Raw genomic sequence first — 21,923 nt, forward strand, 5'->3', positions numbered from 1 at the left:
TTTTTCTTGGTTGCTCTGACTTGGGGATGCTTCTTCTACAACCTTTCCACTTCTAAGTGTGATGGCCTTGCATTCCCCTCTTGGGTTGGCCATGGTATCATTGGAAAATGTATGTGTGGGCATTGGTATTTGCTTAGATAAGCTCCCTAATTGTGCTTCCAATTTTGAGATTGCTGCACCTTGATTCTTTAGGTTTCATCTGCACTCTTCTTGGTTGGCATCTATCTTTCTTTCAGCCTGTATTTGTCTCTCTAAAATAGTGGAAATAGTTCTTGTTAGATGTGATGACAGTTGTGCCATTGCAGCTTCCACTCTGTCAAAATTGCTCTTGATTTCACATAGTTGTATGGTTGGGGCTGATGTGTCTTGATGGTGGTTATTGTGTGTTTGTTGGGTGGAGTGATATGATGTATTTTATGAATTGTGGTAGGGTCTGTTATTGCCTGATTGATGGTTGGGGTTGGAGTTGTGGTTGTTGTATTGGTTGGATTGGTATGGTTTGTTATGATCTTGGTTGTGGCTTTGTTGGTTCCCCTACCCAAAATTTGGGTGGTTCCTCCATCCTGAGTTATATGTCTTGGAGTTTGGATCATATGGTGGTCTAGAAGGATTGTTCGCATAGTTAGCTTGCTCCTATTCATATTCAACTTCTGGTGCATCTCCTTCTTGTTGAGGGGCTTGGGCTTGAATGGCTGAGACTTGATTCTTCTCCACCTTCTTGGTCAAGGCTGCTAGTTGTGCAGTGATTACTTTATTTTGGGCTAACAAAGCATCCATGGAATTGAGCTCCATTACTCCTCTCTTTTGAGTTCTATCTGAAGCATAGAAATATTCATTCTCAGCCACAGTCTCTATGACATCTATGGCTTCTTCAATGGTTTTCTTTTTGTTGAGTGAGCCTCCCGAAGAATGATCTACTGCTTGCTTTGACTCAATAGAAGATGTGTAGTTGTACCCACTCATTGAACATATCCGGTGGGCATTTCTTTGTCAAATATTTAAACCTCTCCCATGCTTCGTACAGGGTTTCACCATCTTGTTGTCTAAAGGTTTGCACCTCAGCTCTTAGTCTGTTGACTCTCTTGGAGGGTAGAATCTTGCTAGAAACTTGTTCACAAAATCATCCTATGTGGTTAAGCTCTCCTTGGGAAATACTTCCAACCACTTTGTTGCCTTATCCTCGAGAATGTAGTGAGATGTTGCTTTGGGTCCTCTTGGGCTCCCCCTCCATATGAACAACTATTCTAGACAAGCGTGATGAGTTGAGGTTTCAACTCAAAATTGTTAGCATGGATTGTTGGCTTTAGAATGATACTGCCACAGTTTCTTGGATTTGGGTTGATGCAGGAGCCTAGGACTCTCCTCTCTTGCCCAACATGATTGCCATCATCCTCTCCAACATTGTTATGCACTTCTTCCTCCATAGTAGTTCTCAGATCTTCCTCCACTACTTCCTGTCCAACAATGCCTTTGCCTCTTGCTTCCCTCCTTAATCTAAGAAAGGTCCTCTTAGGTTCACTATCGAAGGAGGATGAAGTTTCTCCCCTTCTACCTGCCATACATTCAACAAACAGCAAGCAAAGGGCAAGTGAAGAAATCACTCTTGTTAAGATTAGTGGTTATCTTAGTTGATGCAATTAATCAAACAGTTAGAAAGATGAAAATATAAATAATGAATAACAAAAATAGCGAGAGAAAAAAATAAAACAATGTACGACAGAGGAAAATGGGAGAACTGGAAAAGAAATAACAAGGTAATTAAAATGCTTAATCTAGCTTCCCAATCAATTTAGTCATTGTCAAATTCAAACCAATCCCCGGCAATGGCGCCATAAAACTTGATTATCGGAATTCACTCCCCATATAAAATGATGAATCCATTCTTTCGGCAAGCGCACCAAAATTATCGTCAAGTAATAACCGACAGTGGAGTGGGATTGTATCCACAGAGATTGGTAGATTTGAGCAATTTTAATCAATTGGTGAATAAGTCAAGCTGAGGAAAATAGATTGTGATAGTAGAATTGTAAATGGGCAGAAATATAAATGGCTCAAAAGTAAAGAGAAGCAGTAAAGTACAGAAAAGGAAATGGCAATAATGTAAAGTGCAGAAACATAATGACTTAATTGTAAATGGGAATGGGGATTGACAGAATGTAAAGAAAGCTATAAAGAATGTGGAAGATAAGAATAGGGGAATTCATTGAGATCAGGAGATGTTGTTCTCTTTGGATTAAATCCAGTTCATATCATCTTCAATCATGCAACTCATTGACCTCTTGGCAATCATAATTGATTGAACCTAAATCCTTTGGTGATTCAATCTCTCAGATATTGATCAATAGCCAATTCCTTGGTCTAATTACTCATGAAGAGAGATATGCTTGGTTCCTGATTATACTACACATCATCATAGGTCCAAGTAGAAGGAGGATTATATGTCACCATATCCAAATCCCAAAACTCAGATCCTACTCAAGTGTGAGAAGGGATTTCTAGCATGGTTTCATGTTTCCTTTTCCAAGGTTCCCATGAAACCCATTTTGCATTCAATCTCTTTCCTAAGATGATTGAACACTAACATTAAAACGAAATTCCTTCTAGCAAATCAAAGAGAAGATGAAGAGAAGAAGAAATTAACTATCATTAATCCATCAAGTACAACAGAGCTCCCTCTCTCAATGAGAGGGAATTTAGCTACTCATAGCTCAGAGAAAAGTACAAGAGATGGAAGAGATGATGTGAAAAGTAAATCTAACTATACTTTAACAAAACTCTACTCAACAACCTAATTCTCTTTCTGAATACTTCCAGGGGTTATTTATACTACTCCTAGCACTAGAATAAAGAAAATACAAAAGAGAAAAGAAAATTACAATTTGGAGGGAAAGGAAAACTCAATAAGCATGACCTTCCAGGCTGGCGTGTGACAGGCGTTTGAGTGGCGTGCCATGCCCAGCTCTTCAAGTGGCACGCCCCATGTGTTGGTGTCCCTGGCGTGCCACGCCTTCGAGCCCAAGTGGCACGCCCAGGGTCTTCTTAAGTGTTGGTGTTGGCCTGGTGTTCCACGCCTTCGAGCCCAAGTGGCACACCCTGCCCTTTTCTTTATTCTTCTCTTCTCTGGACAGTTGAACTAGTGTGGCACGCCCAGGATCTAGCATGCCACACCCATTATGTGTGCTCCATTCTTCTCTCTGATCCATTGAACTAGCATGGCACGTCCAGGGTTTGGTGTGCCACACCCCTTGTATGTGCTTCACTCTCTTTTCTGGAAAATAGAGCTGGCGTCCCGTGCCTAGTGTATGGCGTGCCACGCCCAGCATTCTTCCTTAGTCCAATAGCTGGTGTGCCACACCTGGGTCTTCAAGTGGCACGCCCAAGTGAGGAGTGAGAGCTGGCATGCCACGCCTTCGACACCAAGTGGCACGCCCAGCTTTGCTTTTGCCCTCTTTACCATTGGCATGCCATGCCTGGATGCTCAAGTGGCACGCCTAAGTGAGGATGAGAGCTTGGCATGCCACGCCTTCAACACCAAGTGACATGCACAACTTTGCTTTGGCCTCCTTGAGTCTTGGCATGCCATGCTTGGGTCTTCAAGTGGCACGCCCAAGTGAGACTTGAGAGCTGGCATGCCACGCCTTTGACACCAAGTGGCACGCCCAGCCTTTTGGGCCTTCAACCTCTTCTCTGGAAACTTGTACTGGCATGCCACGCCTTGATGCTCAAGTGGCACGCCCACTTTAATGTGGCTCTTTTAAGCTTGGCGTGCCACGCCTGGGTCTTTAAGTGGCACGCCCAAGTGATAATTTGAAGCTGGTGTGCCACGCCTTCGATACCAAGTGGCACATCCAAGTGATTGTCCCCTCTGGATTGATGAACTGGCATGCCACGCCCCATGGTTCAAGTGGCACGCTCATAGTGTGTAATGGACTTGGTCTGCCACGCCCAGCTTTGTGTGCCACGCCCAGCTTTGTGTGCCACGCCCCTTTTGTGGCCTTCAGCATTGCTCTCTGGAAACTTACACTGGCGTGCCAAGCCCATGTAAAGGCTTTGGGTGTCCTCTCTGAAAATCAATACTGGCATGCCATGCCCAGCTCCTGGCGTGCCACGCCCCTACATTTTCATGGTGTTTGTTCCAAGTGGCACGCCAGTTTCACACGCCCAGCTTGTTTTGTTGTTTTCTTCCCTTTTTGTTGCTCTTTTCCACCTGAAATTCAGCACATACCCATTTCAAAGCAATGTACCATAATATTCATCCATTAATTCATGAATTACAATGATCAAATGAGATTATCCTCATTTATGGTCCTTTTTAGGCAAGAAAAAAAGGTAAATGATGCAAGTCATTAGTGTACATCCAACACCAAACTTATGTTTGGTTATAGGAGGGATTGAATTGGTTCCATCCAAGGGAGGAGGCTTGGATGCTGAATCCTTTATGCAAGTGCCTCCTTTGTCAGAGGGTAATGAAGGGTCAAGAACCTTGAACACCATCCATTCCTTATACAAGGTAATCCTTGTTTCTTGTGCCTCTTGGATTTCCAGCTTCTCCATTACAAAGAGTGGCATGAGGTTTATACTTGATCCTAGGTCACATAAAGCCTTTTCAAAGGTCATGGTGCCTATGGTGCAAAGAATCAGAAAGCGTCCAGGATCTGGAAGCTTCTGAGGTAGCTTCTGCTGAACCAAAGCATTAAGTTCTTTGGAAAGAAATGGAGATTCTTCCTCCACAGTCTTTGTACCAAATAGTTTGGAATTCAGCTTCATAAGAGCTCCTAAGTACCGAACAACTTGCTCTTCCCTAGTGTCTTCATCCTCATTCGAGGATGAGTGTTCATCAGAACTCATGCACTACAGAAGTGCATGCAAAGGAACCTCAATGGTCTTTATGGTTTTCTTTGGTTTTGGGTTAGCGGTTTCTTGAGTGGGACTTAAGCACTCAAAGAGTGTGTTCTCACTAGCGTTCAACGCCATTGCTGTGCACCCTAACTAGCGTTAAACGCCAGTCCCTCCAGTGTTTTGGGCGTTGAACGCCCATCAGGGATATCCTTGCTGGCATTCAACGCTAGGTTCGCTGGGTTTGTGGATGTTGGACGCCCAATGAGGGGTTCCTCACTGGCATTCAGCGCTAGAAAGCCTGGATGTTTGGGCGTTGAACGCCCAGCCAGTGCTCCCTGGCTGGCGTTCAACGCCAACTCTGCTGCCAGGATGGGCGTTGAACGCCCAATGAGGGCTTCCTCACTGGCGTTCAGCGCCAGGCTTGCTGCCATTATGGGCGTTCCAAATTTGACCTCTACCTTAGTGGAAGGTATCTAATTTAAATTAAGCCTAGATCATACAAGGCTTTGTCAAAAATGATCTTTCCAGTAGTCCATAGGATTTGAAAGCTCCTAGGACCTGGCATCTTCCTGGACAACTTATTCTGAATTAGGATACTGTACTTCTTAGTAAGTACCTCTATTTCATCTCCCCTTAGGTCCTTCTTTTCAAAAAAAATACCTTTTAGATAGGCCGTGTAGGGAGTCTTCTTTTCCAATACCTCTGTAGAAGAGATATTGACTTGCAGCTCCTTAAGTGTTGCTATGAAATGAGCCAGTTGCTCATCTGCCAGTTCTTTCTGCAAGACAAAGAAAGGTAGCTCTTGAGGCTCTTTTACCTCTACTAGGGGGTGCTTTGTGGTAATCATAGTCTCCTCTTGCACACCCAGAGATGATTTCTCTATAGGGGCGTGCTCAATGGCATTCTCAGGATCCTTCTGGCTCGTGATTGCGCTCCCTTAGTAGCATGCTCCTGAGGTTCGGCCTTCTTGGTTCTAATGAGGGCCAGACACTCTTCTCTTAGATTCACTTCTGTGGCTCTGAGAAGAGTGTTAGGGTGTCTCTGCAGCTTCTGAAGAAGGTTCCTCTGAATAACTGCATTGCACTCCTTAGTAAGGGCTACTGTCTCTACTTCCCTCCAATCCTTCTTATGACTTAAAATGTCCTTCATGAACTTAGCATAAGAAGGTATTTGTTCAAGAACCTTTGCAAAAGGGATCTTGATGTCTAATGTTCTGAGATAATTCGCAAAGCGGGCAAGCTGTTCATTTTTTTCCTTTTGACAGAGTCTTTGAGGAAATGGCATCTTAGCCTTATTTTCATCAACTTTGGTTGATGAAGGCCGAGTGCCATGTGTGCTAGAAGGGGGGTTACTAGCTTGTTTAGGAGGGTTGTTATATGCGTGTGACTGAGCTCCTTTGCTTAACGCCCAATTTCTTCCCGTTCCTAGCGTTCAACACCAAGAGGGTTACCTCCCTGGGCATTTGAACGCCCAGAGTTATCTTGTGTAGAGACCTGGGTTCCTTTCTTATTGTACTGAGGTTGGGTGTTTAAGAATTTTTCACTCCTCAGTTGAATAGCCTGGCATTCATCTATTATCTGCTTAGATAACTGCTACCTTGTTTGACTCAGGTGGGCTTCTACATTCCTGTTAGAAGCCTGAGTTTCTCGTAAAGCCTCTTGCAAGTCCAGTAGTTGCTGGGCAAGGGTGTGCAGCTGCTGAGTCAATGAGCCATCTTGTTATGGAGGGTTAGGTTCAGTAACTACTACCTTAACCTCTCCTTTTATAGAAGTCTCAGTGGCTAAGTACAAATGCTGATTAGTGGCAACTGTCTCAATAAGCTCTTGAGCTTCTTGAATGGTCTTTCTTATGTGTATGGAACCACCAGCAAAGTGGTCCAAAGACATTCTAGCCATGTCAGAAAGTCCATAGTAGAAGATGTCTAAATGTACCCATTCTGAAAATATTTCAGTGGGAGATTTTCTTAGCATCCTCCTATACCTCTCCCAAGCATCATAAAGAGATTCATTATCTCCTTGTTTGAAGTTTTGGATGTCCAGCCTCAACTGGGTCATCTTCCTTGGGGGAAAGTATTGATTTAAAAACTTGTCCACTAACTATTTCCAAGTTTTCAAGCTAGATCTTGGTTGGTTATCTAACCACCTTTTTGCTTGATCCTTTACAGCAAAAGGAAAGAGCAATAATCTGTAGACATCTTGGTCTACTCCCTCACTGTGTACTGTGTCATCAATCTTTAAGAAATTTTCCAGGAACTCTGTAGGTTCTTGGTGCACGAATTGTAAATCACACTTTTCACAACTCGTACCACTAACCAGCAAGTGCACTGGGTCGTCCAAGTAATACCTTACGTGAGTAAGGGTCGAATCCCACGGAGATTGTTGACTTAAAGCAATCTATGGTTATTTTGTAATTCTTAGTCAGGATATCAATTATGATTATCAGTTTGAATTGCGAAAAATAAAAGAGCATGAAATAAATACTTGTTATGGAGTAATGGATAATATGTTGGAGTTTTGGAGATACTTTGTCTTTTGAATCTCTGCTTCCCCCTTGTCTTCTTCTTCACGCACGCAAGGTTCCTCCTATGGCAAGCTGTGTGTTGGTGGATCACCGTTGTCAATGGCTACAATCCGTCCTCTCAGTGAAAATGGTCCAGGTGCGCTGTCACCGCACGGCTAATCATCTGTCGGTTCTCACTCATGCTGGAATAGGATCCATTGATCCTTTTGCGTCTGTCACTACACCCAACCCTTGTGAGTTTGAAGCTCGTCACAGTCATTCAATTCCTGAATCCTACTCGGAATACCACAGACAAGGTTTAGACCTTCCGAATTCTCAAGAATGCTGCCAATGAATTCTAGCTTATACCACGAAGATTCTGATTAAGGAATCCAAGAGATACTCATTCAATCGAAGGTAGAACAGGAGTGGTTGTCAGCCACGCGTTCATAGATTGAGAATGGTGATGAGTGTCACAGATCATCACAATCATCATATTGAAGTGCGAATGAACATCTTAGATAGAAACAAGCATGTTTGAATAGAAAACCGAAATAATTGCATTAATTCATCGAGACACAGCAGAGCTCCTCACCCCCAACAATGGAGTTTAGAGACTCATGCCATTAAAGAGTACAAAGTTCAGATCTAAAAATGTTATACATTGCTGGAAAGCCCTGGATGTCTACTTTCCAACGCAATTGGAAGCGCGCCATTTCGAGTTCTGTAGCTCCAGAAAATCCACTTTGAGTGCAGGTAGGTCAGAATCCAACAGCATCAGCAGTCCTTCTTCAACCTCTGAATCTGATTTTTGCTCAAGTCCCTCAATTTCAGCCAGAAAATACCTGAAATCACAGAAAAACACACAAACTCATAGTAAAGTCCAGAAATGTGAATTTAACATAAAAACTAATGAAAACATTCCTAAAAGTAACTAGATCCTACTAAAAACATACTAAAAACAATGCCAAAAAGCGTATAAATTATCCGCTCATCAGATAGGAGGAGAGCCAAGTCCGAATTGTGGAGGTGGGGGGGAGGCCGAACTAGGATTTAAAGGGAAGGGGGGAGGGTTTTCGAAAATTTTGAAGAAAATATGATAAAAGATATGATTTGTAAAAGATAAGTATGATAGGAAATGGATGCACTTTAAAATTTAAAAGATATGAATAATATGAAAGATATTTGAAAAAGATAGCTTTGTGTTGAAAAAGATGTTGCGAAGATTTGGAAAAGATATTGATGAGTTGAAAAGATTGTAGCAAGAAAAGAGATAGATTTGTTTTGAAAAGGATTTGAAAATAATTTGAAGAGGATTAAAAAAAAGGGTTTATGAATTAAGATACATTTGATATCTTTTGAAAAAGGATTTGAAAAATTAGGATTTGTAATATGTTTGTGCAAAAAATCATGAATTGAAATATAAAAAATGGAAAAAATTTGAATTGAAAACGAAATTGCCTACTCCCCACAATCCTGGCGTTAAACGCCCAACTGCTGCATGTTTTGGGTGTTTAACGCCCACTTGGTGCTTGGTCTGGGCGTTTAACACCCAACTGTTGCTTCCAGCTGGCGTTAAACGCCAGAAACTCCTTTGGTACTGGGCATTTTTCTGAACGCCCAGGATGCTGTAAATCTGGCGTTAAACGCCCAGAAGCTGCTTCTTTCTGGCGTTTAACGCCCAGAAGCTGCTTCTTTCTGGTGTTTAACGCCCAAATGGCTATCTCTACTAGCGTTAAACACCCAGTAGATGCTCTTTTTGGGCGTTTAACGCCCAATTGTGCCTCTTACTGGCGTTTTCTTACCAGTGAGCTCCTTTTTTCTGTTTTGTGCTCTGAATCCTTCTGTAGCCCTGTGAACTTATGCAATTGATTCTTTACCTTGTTAATATTGAACTTATATGCTTTAAAAATAAATAAAATGAAGAATAGAATAAAATAAAATAACAGAAAGAGTTTTGCTAATGGCTGGGTTGCCTCCTAGCAAGTACTTCTTTATTGTCTTTAGCTGGACCTTGCTGAGCTTTTTTAATCTAGCCTCACCCTTGAGAATTCTTGCTCAACATTGCCTTTAAGATAATGTTTGATTTTCTATCCATTAACAATGAACTTCTTATTAGAATCAATGTCTTGAAGCTCCACAGAGCCATATGGTGACACACTTGTAATCACATATGGTCCCCTCCACTGGGATTTCAGTTTCCCGGGGAATAGCCTGTGCCTAGAGTTAAACAACAGAACCTTCTGTCCTAGTTCAAAGACTCTAGATGACTGCTTTCTGTCATGCCATCTTTTTGCTTTCTCCTTGTAGAATTTGGCATTTTCGAAAGCAGTGAGTCTGAATTCCTCTAGCTCATTCAGCTGGAGCAATCTTTTTTCTCCAGCTAATTTGGCATCAAAGTTTAGGAATCTGGTTGCCCAGTAGGCTTTGTATTCCAGTTCCATGGGCAGATGACAGGCCTTACCATACACAAGCTGGTATGGAGAGGTCCCTATAGGAATCTTGAATGCTATTCTGTAAGCCCACAGAGCATCATCCAAGCTTCTTGCCCAATCCTTTCTACGGGTACTTACAGTCTGTTCTAGGATTCTTTTTAGTTCTCTGTTAGAGACTTCAGCTTGCCCATTTGTCTGTGGATGATATGGAGTTGCCACTTTGTGGCTAATTCCATACTGGACCATGGCAGAGTAAAGCTGTTGTTGCAGAAGTGAGTGCCCCCATCACTGATTAGTACTCTAGGGACACCAAACCTGCTGAAGATATATTTCTGGAGGAACTTCAGCACTGTCTTAGTATCATTAGTGGGCGTGGCAATGGCCTCTACCCATTTAGATACATAGTCGACTGCAACCAGAATATAAGTGTTTGAGTATGATGGTGGGAAAGGCCCCATGAAGTCAATGCCCCATACATTAAACAACTCAATCTCCTAGATCCCTTGTTGAGGCATGGCGTAACCATGAGGCAGATTACCAACTCGCTGGAAATTGTCATAGTTACGTACAAACTCTCAGGAATCTTTATAAAGGGTAGGCCAGTAGAAACCACATTGGAGGACCTTGGTGGCTGTTCGCTCACCTCTGAAATGACCTCCATATTGTGACCCATGGCAATGCCATAAGATCTTCTGTGCTTCTTCTCTAGGCACACACCTACGGATTATTCCGTCCGCACATCTCTTAAAGAGATAGGGTTCATCCCACAAGTAGTACTTTGCATCTGTAATTAATTTTTTCTTTTGTTGCCTGCTGTACTCCTTGGGTATGAACCTTGCAGCTTTATAGTTTGCTATGTCTGCAAACTATGGTGTTTCCTAAATGGCAAACAATTGCTCATCTGGAAAGGTTTCAGAGATCTCAATAAGGGGGGAAGAATGCCCCTTCTACTGGTTCTATTCGGGACAGGTGATTAGGCACTTGGTTTTCTGTCCCTTTTCTGTCTCTTATTTCTATATCAATCTCTTGCAGAAGCAACACCCATCTTATGAGCCTGGGTTTTGAATCCTGCTTTGTAAGTAGATATTTAAGAGCAGCATGGTCAGTGTACACAATCACTTTTGATCCTACTAAGTATGATCTAAACTTGTCAATGGCATAAACCACTGCAAGCAATTATTTTTCTGTGGTTGTGTAATTTTTCTGGGCGTCATTTAAAACACGGCTAGCATAATAAATGACATGCAGAAGCTTGTCATTCCTCTGCCCCAATACTGCACCAATGGCATGATCACTGGCATCACACATCAATTTGAATGGTAATGTCTAGTCTGGTGCAAAAATAACTGGTGCTGTGACCAGCTTAGCTTTCAGAGTTTCAGACGCCTGCAAACACTCTGTGTCAAACACAAATGGCGTGTTAGCAGCTAGCAGATTGCTCAGAGGTTTTGCAATTTTTGAAAAATCCTTTATAAACCTCCTATAGAATCCTGCATGCCTCAGAAAGCTTCTGATTGCCTTAACATTGGCAGGTGGTGGTAATTTTTCAATTACTTTCACTTTAGCTTTATCCACCTCTATTCCTTTGTTTGAAATTTTATGCCCAAGGACAATCCCTTCAGTCACCATAAAGTGACATTTTTCCTAATTTAAAACCAGGTTAGTCTCTTGGCATCTTTTTAGAACTAGTGTCAGGTGATCAAGACAGGAGCTGTATTGAGCCTTCTGTAGTCAATACACATGCGCCACCCTGTAACTGTTCTTGTAGGAACTAGTTCATTTTTTTCATTATGAACCACTGTCATGCCTCCCTTTTTGGGGACAACTTGAAAAAGGCTCACCCAGGGGCTATCAGAAATAGGATAAATAATCCCAGCCTCCAGTAACTTGGTGACCTCTTTCTGCACTACTTCCTTCATGGCTAGATTTAACCGCCTCTGTGGTTGAACCACTGACTTAGCATCATCCTCCAATAGGATCTTGTGCATGCATCCAGCTGGGCTTATGCCCTTAAGGTCACTTATGGACCACCCAAGAGCTGTCTTGTGTGTCCTTAGCACTTGAAGTAGTGCTTCCTCTTCCTGTGAATTCAGAGCAGAGCTTATGATCACTGGAAAAGTGTCACCTTCTCCCAGAAATGCATATTTCAGGGATGGTGGTAATGGTTTGAGCTCGAGTTTAGGAGGTTTTTCCTTTTCTTGAGGAATTTCCAGAGGCTCTTTCAATTCCTCTGAATCCTCCAGATCAGGCTGAACATCTTTAAAGATGTCATCCAGCTCTGATTCGAGACTTGCAGCCATGTTAATCTCTTCTACTAAAGAGTAAATAAGATCAACTTTCATGCAGTCTTTTGGTGTGTCTGGATGCTGCATGGATTTGACAACATTCAACTTAAACTTATCCTCATTGACTCTCAGGATTACTTTCCCCTTTTGGACATCAATGAGAGTTCGTCCAGTTGCTAGGAAAGGTCTTCCTAGAATGAGAGTAGCACTCTTGTGCTCCTCTATTTCCAGCACTACAAAGTCAGTGGGGAAGGCGAATGGCCCAACCCTGACAATCATGTCTTCAATCACGCCTGATGGGTATTTAATGGAGCCATCAGCAAGTTGGAGAAATATCCGGGTTGGTTTGACTTCTTCAGTTAAACCAAGCTTTCTGATAGTGGATGCAGGTATTATATTGATACTTGCCCCAAGATCACATAAAGCTGTCTTGGTGAAATTACCTTCTAATGTGCATGGTATCATGAAGCTCCCGGGATCTTTAAGCTTTTCTGGGAAGCTTTTCAGAATGACTGCACTGCATTCTTCAGTGAGGAGAACTCTTTCAGTTTCTTTCCAATCCTTCTTATGACTCATGATCTCTTTCATGAACTTGGCATAAGAAGGTATTTGCTCGAGTGCCTCTGCAAACGGAATCTTTATTTCAAGAGTCCTGAGATAGTCTGCAAAGCAAGCAAATTGCCTATCCTACTCCTCTTGGCAGAGTTTTTGAGGATAAGGCATTTTGGCTTTGTATTCTTCAACCTTGGTTACTGCAGGTTTATTTCCTACAGAGGTGGTTGGAGAAGCCTTTTTAGAGGGGTTGTTATCAGCACTTGTGTGTGTCTGATCCCTCACTGGCGTTTGAATGCCAGGGGTGGAAGCTGGATTGGCATTGGATGCCAACTCCTTGCCTGTTCTTGGCATTTGAACGCCAGAACTGAGCTTCCTTTGGGCGTTTAACGCCAACTCCTTGCTTGTTTGTGGCGTTTGAACGCCAGAATTGAGCATGGGTTGGGCGTTCAACACCAGCTCTCCATCCTTTTCTGGCGTTTGAGCGCCAGAATCATTCCTCTCTGGGCTCTTACTGTCCTCAGAGGGATTTTGGATGATATTTTGCTCATCCTCTGTCAGTTGTTCTTTCCTTGGCTTTCTGCTACTCTAGAGCGAGGTATTTAATATTTTCCCACTTCTTAATTGAACTGCCTGGCACTCTTCTGTTATCTGCTTTGATAACTGCTGTTTTGTCTGATTCAATTGTGCCTCCATATTTTTATTAGCATTTTTAGTGTCTTGTAGCATCTCCTTGAATTCTGCTAGCTATTTTGTTAGAAAGCACAATTGTTGATTGAGTTCAGCAACTTGTTCTGGAGGACCAAGTTTAGTAGATACTGCTTTGGCTTCTTCTTTTATGGAGGACCCATTACTTATGTACAGATGCTGGTTTCTGGCAACTATATCAATAAGTTCTTGAGCCTCTTCAATAGTTTTCCTCATGTGTATAGATCCACCAGCTGAGTGGTCTAGGGACATCTGAGCTCCTTCTGTAAGCACATAATAGAAGATGTCTAATTGCACCCACTCTGAAAATATTTCAAAGGGGCATTTCCTTAGCATCCCTCTGTACCTTTCCCAGGCATTATAAAGGGATTCATCATCCTCTTGTTTAAAGCCTTGGATATCCAGCCTTAGCTGTGTCATCCTTTTTGGAGGGAAATATTGATTCAGGAATTTGTCTGATAATTGTTTCCATGTCCTTATGCTTGCTGTGGGTTGGTTATTTAACCACCTTTTAGCTTGATCTTTTACAGCAAACGGAAACAGTAACAGTCTGTATACATCTTGATCTACCTCCTTGTCACGTACTGTGTCAGCAATTTGCAAGAATTGTGCCAGAAACTCAATAGGTTCTTCTTGTGGAAGACCGGAATACTGGCAGTTTTGCTGCACCATGACAATGAGCTAAGGATTTAGCTCAAAACTGCCTGCTTTAATGGAGGGTATACAGATACTACTCCCATATGCAGCAGTAGTGGGGTTAGAATATGACCCCAGAGTCCTTCTGGACTGTTCATTTCCATTTAGATCCATGACGGAGAAAGGGAGATGATGTGAATTGCAAGTAAAATATATTTTTTTATTTTTATTTTTTTGTTTTATTTAATAAAAAAAACCAAAAAAAATGAAATAAAATAAAGTAAAATAATTAGAAAATAAAATTATAGATTTCGAAAATTAAAAGAAAAAGAAGATAAAAATAAATTTGAATGTTGAATTGACTAATTAATTGAAAAGATTTGAAAATATTTGAATATGATTTTTGAATAAGATTTTGAATTTTGAAAAGATTTGATTTTTAAAATAGAAATCTGAATTTTTAAAGGTATTTTTCGAAAAATCAGTTAAAATAAAGGGAAAAGATATTTTTGAATTCAATGAGGAAAGAGAAAAACAATAAAAAGACACAAAACTTAAAATTTTTAGATCCAATGCTCCTTATTTTCGAAAATTTTGGAGGGAAAACGCCAAGGAACACCAAACTTAAAAATTTTAAGATCAAAAAACAAAGAAGACTTAAGAACACCTTGAAGACTCACAAGAACAACAAGAACAAGATTCAAAGATTCAAGAACATAAAAGGGAACACCAAACTTAAAACTTTTAGAAAACTAAGAATAACTTTTTGAAAATTAAAGAAAAATAACAAGAGAACACCAAACTTAAAAGTTTGGCACCAGATTTAATCAAAGAAAAAATATTTTTGAAAAAGTTTTAAAAGGAAAATTCCTAATTACCAGGAACATAAACACAACGCTCTAGCCAATTGAGTTATAAATTTAAAGTGTTTTAATAAGGTATTTAATGTATAAATTTTTTTTTTTGAAAACTGATATTTTGAAAAAGTACAAGAAAAATCACAAAACAAGAAAAACTAAAGATCAAACAAGGAAAATAAACAAGAACAACTTAAAGATTAAGAATGAACAATGAATATAACTTCGAAAATTTAAAAGAAAATAAAAACATGCAATTGACACCAAACTTAAAATATGAAACTAAACTCAAACAAGAAAACTCAATTATTAGTTTGTAAGAAATTTTCGAACAATTTAAAAAGAGAAAATAAGAATTAAAAAAAATTCAGCCAAAAACAATGATAGAAGACTCTAAACCAAAAAAAGAAAAATTTTTCCTAATCTAAGCAATAAAATAAACCGCCAGTTGTCCAAACTCAAACAATCCCCAGCAACGGCGCCAAAAACTTAGTGCACAAATTGTAAATCACACTTTTCACAACTCGTACCACTAACCAACAAGTGCACTGGGTCGTCCAAGTAATACCATACGTGAGTAAGGGTCGAATCCCACGGAGATTGTTGGCTTGAAGCAATCTATGGTTATTTTGTAATTCTTAGTCAGGATATCAATTATGATTATTAGTTTGAATTGCGAAAAATAAAAGAGCATGAAATAAATACTTGTTATGCAGTAATGGAGAATATGTTGGAGTTTTGGAGATGCTTTGTCTTCTGAATCTCTGCTTTCCCCCTGTCTTCTTCTTCACGCACGCAAGGTTCCTCCTATGGCAAGCTGTGTGTTGGTAGATCACCGTTGTCAATGGCTACCATCCGTCCTCTCAGTGAAAATGGTCCAGGTGCACTGTCACCGCACGGCTAATCATCTGTCGGTTCTCACTCATGCTGGAATAGGATCCATTGATCCTTTTGCGTCTGTCACTACTCCCAACCCTTGTGAGTTTGAAGCTCGTCACAGTCATTCAATCCCTGAATCCTACTCGGAATACCACAGACAAGGTTTCGACCTTCCGGATTCTCAAGAATGCTGCCGATGGATTCTAGCTTATACCACGAAGATTCTGATTAAGGAATCCAAGAGATACTCATTCAATCGAAGGTAGAACGGGAGTGGTTGTCAGGCACGCGTTCATAGATTGAGAATAGTGATGAGTGTCATGGATCATCACATTCATCATATTGAAATGCGAATGAACATCTTAGATAGAAATAAGCGTGTTTGAATAGAAAATAGAAATAATTGCATTAATTCATCGAGACACAGCAGAGCTCCTCACCCCTAACAATGGAGTTTAGAGACTCATGCCATTAAAGAGTACAAAGTTCAGATCTAAAAATGTCATGAGGTACAAAATAAATCTCTAAAAGTTGTTTAAATACTAAAACTAGTAACCTAGGTTTACAGAAAAAACGAGTAAACTAAGATAGATAGTGCAGAAATCCACTTATGGGGCCCACTTGGTGTGTGCTGGGGCTGAGACTTGAGCTTTACACGTGCCTAGGCTGTTTCCAGAGTTAAACACCAGGTTGTAACCTGTTTCTGGCGTTTAACTCCAACTTGTAACCTGTTTCTGGCGTTTAACGCCAGAATGCAATAGGAATTGGCGTTGAATGCCAGTTTACATCGTTTATCCTTGAGCAAAGTATGGACTATTATATATTGCTGGAAAGCCCTGGATGTCTACTTTCCAACGCAATTGAGAGCGCGCCATTTGAACGCTTGTAGCTCCAAAAAATACATTTTGAGTGCAGGGAGGTCAGAATCCAACAACATCTGCAATCCTTTTTCAGCCTGAATCAGATTTTTGCTCAGCTCCCTCAATTTCAGTCAGAAAATACCTGAAATCACAGAAAAACACACAAACTCATAGTAAAGTCCAGAAATATGAATTTTGCCTAGAAACTAATAAAAATATACTAAAAACTAACCAAAATATGCTAAAAACTACATGAAATTACCCCCAAAAAGTGTATAAAATATCCGCTCATCAGTTCTTCCTGAGGAAGCCCAAAAAACTGGCATTTTTGCTGCACTAGAGTAATCATTTGAGGGTTCAATTCAAAGCTACTTGCTCTGATTTGAGGTATGCTAGTACTTCTTCCATAGAAGTTAGCAGTGAGATTTGTAAAAGATCGCAGAGTTCTTTTGAACTCTTCATTCCCATTTAGGTTCATGATGAAGAAATGTAGAAGATGAAGAAGGAAGAAGATAGAAGGAGTAAAAGAACAGATAGAAGTAGAGAAGATAAACAAGAATAATATTGTGTTTTTGTTTTTATTATATTTATTTATTTAGACCAAAATTAAAATTAATTAATTAAAAGAAATTTAAAATTTAATTGTTAAATTTTCAAATAGAAGAGAGAGAAGAAGAAAAGAATTTTCAAAAATTAGAGAGAAAAAGTTAGTTAGAATGTTTTGAAAAAGAAGAGAGAGAAAGAGAGAAGACAAGTAATTAATTATGAAAGATTTGAATTTAAGATTTAAAATTTGATAATGTAAATTTTAAAATTTTGAATTTTGTAAAAGTCAATAAGATAAGATAGAGATTTGAGAAGAGATTTGATTTTTTTTGAAAAAGTTAAATTTTGAAAATTGAAATTTAAATTTTGAATTTTTGAAAGTTGAAATTTTAATTTTGAAATACGATAAGATTTGATTTTGAAATTTCAAATTAGAAAAAGATAAATTATGAAATTAAAAATATTTGAAAATGTTTTTTAAAAGGATAAGATTTTAAAATTTGATTTTGAAAAAGATAAGATTTTCAAAATTTGAAATTTGAAAAAGATAATATTTTGAAAAAGATAGGTTGTTTAAATTTTGAAAAAAATTTATTTTTGAAATTTTGAAAACTAAGATAAGATAAGATAAAAATTTTAGAATCAAAATCTGAATTTTTAAAGGAAAAGATATTTTTTTATTTTTGAATTTAATGAGGGAAGAGAAAAACAAGTAAAAGACACAAAATTTAAAATTTTTAGATCTAGCACCCCTAATTTTTGAAAATTTTGGAGGGAAACACAAAGGGACGCGAAAGTTAAAAATTTTAAGATCAAACACACAAAAAAAGAATCAAGAACACTTTGAAGACTAACAAGAACACGAAGAACAAGACTCAAGAACTTTAAAGAACACAAAAACAACCAAAGAACACCAAACTTATATTTTTGGAAATTAAAAGAAAATAAACAAGAAGACACCAAACTTAAAGGATTGAAACAAGATTTAAACAAAGAAAAACTATTTTTGTAAAGTTTATGAAAGACAGATTCCAAAAAATTGAAAATTTAAAAATAGAAAAGATATTTTTTTTATTTTTGAATTTAATGAAGGAAGAGAAAAACAAGTAAAAGACACAAAATTTAAAATTTTTAGATCTAGCACCCCTAATTTTTGAAAATTTTGGAGGGAAACACAAAGGGACATGAAAGTTAAAATTTTAAGATCAAAACACAAAAAAAAAAAAGACTCAAGAACACTTTGAAGACTAACAAGAACACAAAGAACAAGACTCAAGAACTTTAAAGAACACAAAAACAACCAAAGAACACCAAACTTAAAATTTTGAGAAAAACAAACATATATTTTCGAAAATTAAAAGAAAATAAACAAGAAGACACCAAACTTAAAGGATTGAAACAAGATTTAAACAAAGAAAAACTATTTTTGTAAAGTTTATGAAAGAAAGATTCCAAAAAATCGAAAATTGCAATAAGAACAAAAACAAAGACTCAAAACAAATGAAAGTTTACCAAGAACATAAACAAAAAGACTCAAACTAAAAACAAAGATTAAACAAAGAAAATAAAAAATATTTTTGAAAAGATTTTTTATTTTTTCAAAAAAATAAAGAAGAAAAAAAATAAAAATACAAAGAAAAGACTCAACCAAAATAAAAAAAACTCAAAAAACCAAGAAAAAAAAAGTTTTTTTGCAAAAGGTTAAATTTTTTTTTGAAAAATAAAAAAATACTCTTGCAAAAATCAGAGACAATACATGATCTAGGGAGCAAGACAATCCGTCAGTTTGTCCAAACTCGAACAATCCCCGGCAACGGAACCAAAAACTTGGTAGCACGAATCCCCACACCTTCGTACTGTTGTACCAGCAAGTGCACTGGGTCGTCCAAGTAATACCTGAGCGAGTTAGGGTTAATATCACGAGGATTGTGGTTTAAAGCAAGCTATGTTTATCTTGAAGGTCTTAGTCAGGCAGATCAGAAGGTTGTTGAACTTTGATGATTATGAAACTATGAAAGCAAAAGGGGTAGAAAATACTAATAGGAATAGAAATCAGTAAAATGTTTACAATTAAGGATAGAGTTGAGGATTGGAGTTGCTTTGCCTTTCTGAATGAACTCTGGTATTATTGTCTTCTTTGCTTGTGAGTGATCTCTTCAATGGCAAGCTATAAGTGATTGACGCCTTTATTGAGAGGTCATCAATACTCCTCTGGATCTGAACCCCAGGGTTAGTGTGGATCCATCTCTACTTGAGGGTGAAGAACGTACAGTCGATTCTCCTTAATGATACTACTCAAAACGCCACAGACAAGGTCGGATGTTCCAGATTAGAGAATGCTGCATCATGGGGTTCAAGCCTCTACCACAGAGACCATAATCTCCCCGAAATCGGCTGAAATGGTGTCTCGAGAAGTCCCCAACGAAGTCGTGGATTATCCCTCTGAGAGTTGTATGATTCAAGCTGGTGGTGCGTGCTTTCCACTAAAGTATTCACACAAACCCAAATAGACGCAGGTGTTTGTCAGGTACATTCGTCTTAATGTGAAGAACAGAGTTGATTCGATCATCCTATCCACCACGATGAAGTATGAATATACATCTTAGAATTAATCAAACACGGATCGAAGAAGAAACAATAATACTTTTATTAATTCATAGGACTCAGTAGGGCTCCTCCCCTCAACCTAGGAGGTTTAGAAACTCATACTAAAAGGAAAATACAATGTAAAATGAAAATTACATAAATAAAATCCCTTAAATACTAAACAAATGACTAGTAAGGGTAAAATAGTCTTTTTAGTGCTAAAATCCACTTTTGGGGCCCACTTAGTGAGTGTTTGGGATGAGCTTTGATGAGATCCACGTGCTATGTGGTCTCTTGGTCATGGAATGCCAGCTAGGGGATCCTCTTTGGGTGTTTAGACACTAGTCTCTGCTCTTTGGGCGCTGGACGCCTGGAAGGGGGCAGGAGGCTGGCGTTGGACGCCGGTTTTGGGCCTTCTAATCCGAAGTACAGTATGGAGTATTATATATTGCTAGAAAAATCTGGAAGTCAACTTTCCATATCCGTGGAGAGAGCTTCATTTGGACTTCCGAATGTAGGAAGGTCAGATCCGAACAGCATCTGCAGTGTTTTCTCTGTCTCTGAATCAGACTTCCGCTCCAGCTCCTCAATTTCAGCCAGAAACTAATTGAAATTCTACAAAAACACAAAAACTCATATTAGAATCCAAAAATTTCAATTTAACACTTAAAGCTATAAAAACATAATAAAAACCAAATAAAACATACTAAAACCTATATAAAAATGATGCCAAAAAGCGTATGAAATATCTGCTCACCAAAGCACATTTTCACCAGATTAGGAGTGCCTAAAGGTCTTATTAGTGATGATGGAAGCCATTTTTGTAACAAACAGATTGCTAAGCTGCTCCATAGATATGGGGTAACTCACAAAGTGGCCACCCCATACCATCCTCAAACTAATTGCTAGGCTGAATTGACAAACAGAGAGTTAAAAAGAATTCTAGAGAAGACGGTTGGAGTTACAAGAAAAGACTGGGCAAGGAAGTTGGATGATACCCTGTGAGCATATAGAACTGCATTCAAAACTCCATTTGGGAGGTCACCATTTCAGCTTATATATTTCAAAACCTGCCACCTCCTTGTGGAGCTCGAGCACAAGGCTTTCAGGGCCACTAAGCTCCTCAATCTTGACTCTCAAGCAGCAAAAGAGAAAACATTATTACAACTCAATGAATTGGATGAATTCAGACTGGAAGCTTTTGAGAATGCTAAGATATACAAGGAGAGGGCCAAAAGATGGCATAACAAAAAAATTTCAAGAAGAGAATTTGAACCAGTGTAGCAAGTGTTATTGTACAATTCCAGGCTCAAGATTTTCCCTGTTAAACTCAAGTCCAAATGGACTGGCCCTTATCTGGTAACCAAGGTCTCCCTACATGGAAATCTTGAACTTTTGAATGAAGCTACAAAAGATACATTCACAGTAAATGGTCACAGAGTAAAACACTACCTGGGAGGATCCTAGAACAAGGAAGAGAGTATTCATGAGCTGACTTGAACAAGAATGAAGGACGTCAAGCAAGTGACAATAAAAGAGCGCTTGTTGGGAGGCAACCCAACCAGAGGTAACTTTCGTTTCTTAGTTATTTCAATAAGAAAGTTAAGTAGGTTTCCCTGCATTGCAAAGAGATAAGTTTGGTGTTTGGTGTGCGAAATCGTGATCATTCCATTCCTTGGTAACGGCGCTAAAACTCAATACGCATGTTCATGATCTTATATCTGTTTCACAACTTCGTACAACTAACCAGCAAGTGCACTGGGTCGTCCAAGTAATAAACCTTACGTGAGTAAGGGTCGATCCCACGGAGATTGTCGGCTTGAAGCAAGCTATGGTCCCCTTGTAAATCTCAGTCAGGCGGATCAAATTGTTTTAAGAAATTATAGTGGATGAAAATAAATAAAATATAAAATAGGATAGTGGTACTTATGTAATTCATTTGTGAGAATTTCAGATAAGCGTATAGAGATGCTTTCGTCCCTCTGAACCTCTGCTTTCCTGCTGTCTTTATCCAATCCTTCTTACTCCTTTCCATGGCAAGCTGTATGTAGGGAATCACCGTTGTCAATGGCTACTTCCCATCCTCTCCGTGAAAATGGTCCGATGCGCTGTCACTGCATGGCTAATCATCTGGAGGTTCTCGATCATACTGGAATAGGAATCACCCTCCTTTTGCGTCTGTCACTACGCCCAGTACTTGCGAGTTTGAAGTTCGTCACAGCCATCCCTTCCCGGATCCTA

At 39.2% G+C, this 21,923-nt stretch overlaps 1 non-coding gene across 1 annotated transcript; it reads left to right on the top strand.

Annotated features, from left to right (window-relative positions):
* Positions 1–964: 964 nt before the first annotated feature.
* LOC148555780 (small nucleolar RNA R71) lies at positions 965–1,072 on the top strand. Its single transcript, XR_015886356.1, has one exon. It is a non-coding gene; the product is annotated as a small nucleolar RNA R71 (small nucleolar RNA).
* The last annotated feature ends 20,851 nt before the right edge of the window (positions 1,073–21,923 follow it).

The sequence above is a fragment of the Arachis ipaensis genome, chromosome B6 (assembly GCF_059453495.1).
Source record: "Arachis ipaensis isolate K30076 ecotype BB chromosome B6, ASM5945349v1, whole genome shotgun sequence".
NCBI classification, from domain to species: domain Eukaryota; kingdom Viridiplantae; phylum Streptophyta; class Magnoliopsida; order Fabales; family Fabaceae; genus Arachis; species Arachis ipaensis.